This window comes from Gossypium hirsutum, chromosome D07, assembly GCF_007990345.1.
Source record: "Gossypium hirsutum isolate 1008001.06 chromosome D07, Gossypium_hirsutum_v2.1, whole genome shotgun sequence".
Taxonomy (NCBI): Eukaryota; Viridiplantae; Streptophyta; class Magnoliopsida; order Malvales; family Malvaceae; genus Gossypium; species Gossypium hirsutum.
The window spans coordinates 23,587,548-23,593,516 of NC_053443.1; the positions used below are offsets into that span (position 1 = coordinate 23,587,548).

The following is a 5,969-nucleotide window of genomic DNA, read 5'->3' on the forward strand; positions in this document are numbered from 1 at the left end:
AAAAAACAAGACCTTTAGTGACGCTTTCTCTAAAAACGCCACTAAAGGTCACGAAAAATAAAAAAAATTATAAAAACGCCACTTCATTCTTTAGATTTGCTCCATTCCTATCCTGAATTATTATAAAAACGCCAATCCCTTTACTTGCTTAAACAAATCCTTTAGAACTGTTATCAGTACATACATCATTCTTTAGTTAAAGATTGCAGCAACAGCAAAAGTGAGATTCCACCAATTAAGAAATGTATAATTTAATTTGAAGACGTATTAAAATGGAAATTCATGAACAAGAAGATAAATGTTTTTCACTATATCTCATGCAGCAACTCAAATTGCCTTTGATTACATAACATTCCTAAAAAAAATTGAAACTAGTTCATATCAACTTGCTCAAGTTGAATCTATAAATTGCAGATCAACACCTTATTTGAACTTACAATTCTAGGAAAGCATAAAATGTAGTTCCATGAGCATGCATTTAAAGTAGCAAAAAAAAAATTTACTGATTACAGTGACAGTCCAAGCTCCAAATCTAGCTCTTGTGTGTCACTTGATTCTGAATTTTGACTGCTCAATCCCAGTGAGTTGCTGAGATGTTTCTTGCTCCTTGAGTCTGAATCCTATAAGAATGTAAGGAACTAAAACAAGTTAAATTTTAAAACACAACCATCACATAGCACATAAACTAAAAAAAGGAAGGGACTTACTTGTGTGTAGCAACCTCAACATGTAGGTTTAAAAGTTGTGGTCATGTTTGGTTGTGCAAAATGTTAAGTGTCTAAGAAGCCACTGCTTGGATGGGAATCACTATATCTGATGTTTTCCCTTTGATCGTATTCTCCAACCCCCATCTGTAATAATATATAATTGTAGTACTTGATTTCATTAGTATAGTTATTGATGCATAAAGAAATGGGGGAGGTGACAATGGAAAGTAGCACTTTAACACTTCAATTTACAGCGATAAAACATCTCAATTTGCAGCAACTAAACACTTCAATTTGCAGCACTTAAACACTTCAATTTGCAGCACTTAAACATATCAATTAATAACATTTATACACCTCAATTACAGCGATAAAACATCTCAATTTCCAGCAACTAAATACTTCAATTTGCAGCACTTAAACATATCAATTAACAACATTTATACACCTCAATTACAGCGATAAAACATCTCAATTTCCAGCAACTAAATACTTCAATTTGCAGCACTATCAAATCTCGGCATCAACTGACATTGTCCCAACATCCAAAACAAACTTAAAGAAGTATATAATTATCATGTAAAAGAAAATATTCATCAAAGTATCTACCTCTCTCAACTCCTGCCCTTAACAAAATTTTGACTTGGGATGGTGGAGTGATCTGTTTTGATAGTTGGAGAATTTACTAAAATGATTAATTATATAAGGATAATTATTTATAGTAAAATTTAATAATTTTATAATTATACATTTGATTAAAGAGTGATTTAATAAAAAGTACATAAAAAAGCAGCAGAATCTATCAATAATTAAAACTTTTATTCTCTTTATTTGGCACAATACAATATAAAAAGCATATATAAATATATGAATGTAGAGGCATATATAAAAGCATATATAAATATATGTATGTCACAGAAACTATATTCATTTATGTAGAGGCAAGTCTTTAATATATAACTATGGAATCATCAAGAAATGCTTCTATTTTCTTGGAAAAAAATAAGTATCAAACTTCCAGAAGTTAGATAATTGCTTACTTGGGACCACCGAAACCCATATTCTTTCCCAAAGCTCCATTATACTTCACCACAACAAGCTTATCCAAAAGCTGCTTAGATTCAGTAATATCTGCTTCAAGACAGAAAGAATCCAAACAAATTATACAAGCTGAACTCTAATGTACTGTTAGATTTCCTAAACTGGATGGTATTGGACCTTCAAAAAAGTTCCCTTGAAATCTCCTATATAAACATTAGGGAGTCTTTCTTACACAGTTCGCAGTTCTTTAAGTTTAGCAAATGTTGAGGAGATCTCACCACTTAATGCACAACTGTTAATGTATCTGCCAAATTCATAAACCAATTGTTGTTATAATTTCAAAGGCGACTTGTAAAGACAATCACGTACAGCCCCTACAAAGAACTAAAGAAAGTTAGAACTTACAATTCTCCAAGTTCGTATAGAGGAAGTGCAACGGAAATTTACAAATGAAAATAAATATGTTACTTTATTTTAGCATCAAAAAAGAAAAAGTTTTTCATTTAGTAAATGGTTGGCCGGCCAAGATTTCTCATCCCCTCTTATCTCTAATCCCTCATCAAAGCTTTTCCTATATGATAATAAAAGAAACAGCACTGGTTCATTTTTTCTTCTTCTCAACGATTACATTCACCCAAAATCTATCAAAGTTTTTCTTAATGGTTGAATAAAAAAAACCCAGCAACAACAGAAAAATGCCGTGAAACCATGTAGAAAAAAAATCCACAGATCTCGAAAATTGGAGACATATAGAGAGAAATCAGATAAAGTGAACTAAGAAACCAACAGAGCCCCAACTTCATGCTATTTACATACACACAAACAAAATACAACAAAGGCAGAGGATGTAGCAGTTTCAGCGTATTGGTGGTATTTTCTTTGTTACTGTTACGGATTTAGAAATTGGTGGAGTGGACGCTGATTCGGTTGAAATGAATAGGGGGAAAAACTCATCCATGAAACAAAACAAAAAAGAAAAGAAAGCCTTTTTACATACCGTTGAGAAATAAAATTTGGTAACTGATGAAATTGAAAGATGAAGTGTATCCAGAAATGCAACAAATTGTTGGGTTCGAGTTGAATCCTTCTCTTGGCCCAGAGAGAACGTAAAAGAGTTTTACTTTTCAAACTTTTCAAACTTATGTTACTTTTCAAACTCATAATAAAAATGAGTCTTGCACGATATGTGAGAAAAAAAATGACAAGTAAGAGGCGTTTTTGGTAGAATAAATGAAAGGGATATGAAGACGAAGAGAAGCAAGAGAGGTAAACCTGGTATAGATGGCAAATACAAAACTGGGAACAAACTTACGAGAGCTGGAGAACCAAGTTCCACCCTAAATAACTTCGCTTCGATACGAAGGAATATGAATAACTTCCTTTGAAGTAGATTTGTTACCATGAATTTTAAGCAATAACTTGTTACCAGCAGCAATGAGAACAGCAGTAACTTGCATCATCGATTTCTAGCTTCTTCTGGCATCGTCGATTTCTAGCTAAAATATAAGAGAAAAAAAGAGGAAAAAAGGAACAGAAATAAAAGCAATAGGGATCTGAGTAATGAACACAACAAGATGAAATACACACACAAATAAACTAACAAAATAAAAATATTAAGTCTCATATATTTTCCAGGGAAACAAACGGTAGAACTCGTAAGTAGATTGGAGAGTTTTTGTGCTGAATCGTCTTTGGTACCTCCATTTTCCTCTTCTTTTTTTCATTTTGTTTGCAAAGTTAGGGGTTTTAGGGTGGAAATTTGGGAAAAATCAGCGCCAAATTTTTTTCTAGGTACAATGAATTTTGTGGCGTTTTAAGAAAAAATGCCACTATTGCTTATTTATATAAAAACGCCGTAAATTTTTTTTATTTTGAACAAAACGATGTCGTTTTACTATTTTAAAAATTTTTTATTTTTTTATAAATTGATTTATTCTTTGCGGCGTTTTTATAGAAAACACCGCTGTTGTTTACCTTCAGCGGCGCTTCTTAAAAAACGCCGTAAAATTTTTCATTTTGAACGAAACGACGCCGTTTTGCTATTCTAAATTTTTTAAAAAAAATTGATTTATTCTTTGCGGCGTTTTTCTGGAAAACGCCGCTATTGCTTACCTTTAGCGGCGCTTCTTATAAAACGCCGCAAATTTTTTTCATTTTGAACAAAACCTCGCCGTTTTGCTATTCTAAAATTTTTTTATTTTTTAATAAATTGATTTATTCTTTGCGGCGTTTACCTTTAGCGGTGCTTCTTATAAAACGCCGCAAAATTTTTTCATTTTGAACAAAACGACGCCGTTTTGCTATTCTAAATTTTTTTTATTTTTTTAATAAATTTATTTATTCTTTGCGGCGTTTTCTATTGCTTACCTTTAGCGGCGCTTCTTATAAAACGCCGCAAAATTTTATCATTTTGAACAAAACGACGCCGTTTTGCTATTCTAAAATTTTTTTATTTTTTTAATAAATTGATTTATTCTTTGCGGCGTTTTTATAGAAAACGCCGCTATTGCTTACTTTTAGCGGTGCTTCTTATAAAACGCCGCAAAATTTTTTCATTTGAACAAAACGACGCCGTTTTGCTGTTCTAAAATTTTTTTATTTTTTTAATAAATTGATTTATTCTTTGCGGCGTTTTCTATAAAAACGCCGCTATTTCATTTTGAACAAAATGACACCGTTTTGCTATGCTAAAATTTTTTATTTTATTTTTTATAAATTGATTTTTTATAAAATAAAATAAAAAGTACTCTCAAAATGGTTTAGATTACATTTTTTTAAATATAAAAACATTAACTAATTGTATAAAATTTTATCATTTAACAAATCTCAAATAAACCTTAACCTTAAACCCTCTAAATTAACCATTCAATACATATAAAATCTATCTATTATATATCTCTTAAATAATTTAAACTATACTCATAATTTCAATATATTGGATTTATTATTATCTATTTTACAATTATATAAGAACATATTTAAAATATAAATTAATCTAAACTCAAAACCTTAACTCGACCCCTGAATCCCTAAACCTTAAATCCCTAACTCTTAACCCCTAACATCTAACCCCTAAACCTCTAACCCCAAAACCTTAAATCCCAACCCTTAAACCATAATCCCTAATTCATAATCCCTAAATCCATACTCCCTAAACCTTAAATATGAACTCCTAAACCGGCTTTAAATCTTAAATTAATCATATACCCTAAACTAAAAACCCTAAACAAATTTATTATTATCTCTTTTACAATTATATAAGAACATATTTAAAATATAAATTAAAAAATAATTAATCTAAATCCAAAACCCTAACTCGACCCCTAAATCCCTAACTTTTAATCCCTAAACACCGAACCCTCTAACCCCTAAATCTTAAATCCTAACCCCTAATCCATAATCCCTAAACCCATACTCCCTAAACCTTAAAATATGAACTCCTAAATCGGCTTTAAATCTTAAATTAATCATATACCCTAAACTAAAAACCCTAAACAAATTTATTATTATCTCTTTTACAATTATATAAGAACATATTTAAAATATAAATTAAAAAATAATTAATCTAAGCCCAAAACCTTAACTCGACCCCTGAATCCCTAACTTTTAATCCCTAAACCCCTAACCCTCTAACCCCTAAACCTTAAATCCTAACCCCTAATCCATAATCCCTAAACCCATACTCCCTAAACCTTAAAATATGAACTCTTAAACTGGCCTTAAATCTTAAATAAATCATATACCCTAAACCAAAAACCCTAAACAAATTTATTATTATCTCATTTACAATTATTTTAAATAATAATATTTTAATTTTTCCATGTGTTTTATATCAAATTATTTCTACGTGTCATTATTTTTTTCTGAAGATTTTAAATATTCAATTAGAAATAAATTGAATTTTATTTAATATGAATAAACCAATTAAGATAAAATATTTTTAGCGGCGCTTTTCCAAAAACGCTGCTAAAGCCCTGAGCATTAGCGGCGCTTTCTTAAAAACGCCGCTAAATCCCTAAAGCTCAGAAAACGGCGTCGTTGGGCTTAGGTTTTTTTGCGGCGCTTTTGCAAAAACGCCGCTAAAGCCCGGAGCATTAGCGGCGCTTTCTTAGAAACGCCGCTAAATCCCCGAAAGCTCGAGAAACGACGTCGTTGAGTTAGGTTTTTTGTGGCGTTTTCTCAAAAACGCCGCTAATGCTTATTTTCAGTGGCATTTTCCGT

General features: G+C 31.1%; 1 long non-coding RNA gene across 4 annotated transcripts; it reads right to left on the reverse strand.

Moving 5' to 3' along the window:
* Positions 1-285: 285 nt before the first annotated feature.
* Positions 286-3,558, reverse strand: LOC107954512 (uncharacterized). 4 transcript variants are annotated; one of them, XR_005915812.1, is made up of 4 exons: positions 2,027-3,558; positions 1,748-1,838; positions 708-851; positions 286-620 (listed from the first exon to the last, which is right to left on the reverse strand). It is a non-coding gene; the product is annotated as an uncharacterized lncRNA (long non-coding RNA). The 4 variants fall into 4 exon arrangements; XR_005915811.1 differs by having other exon boundaries at positions 1,748-1,841; positions 1,981-3,516; XR_005915810.1 differs by having other exon boundaries at positions 1,926-3,516.
* Positions 3,559-5,969: the final 2,411 nt, after the last annotated feature.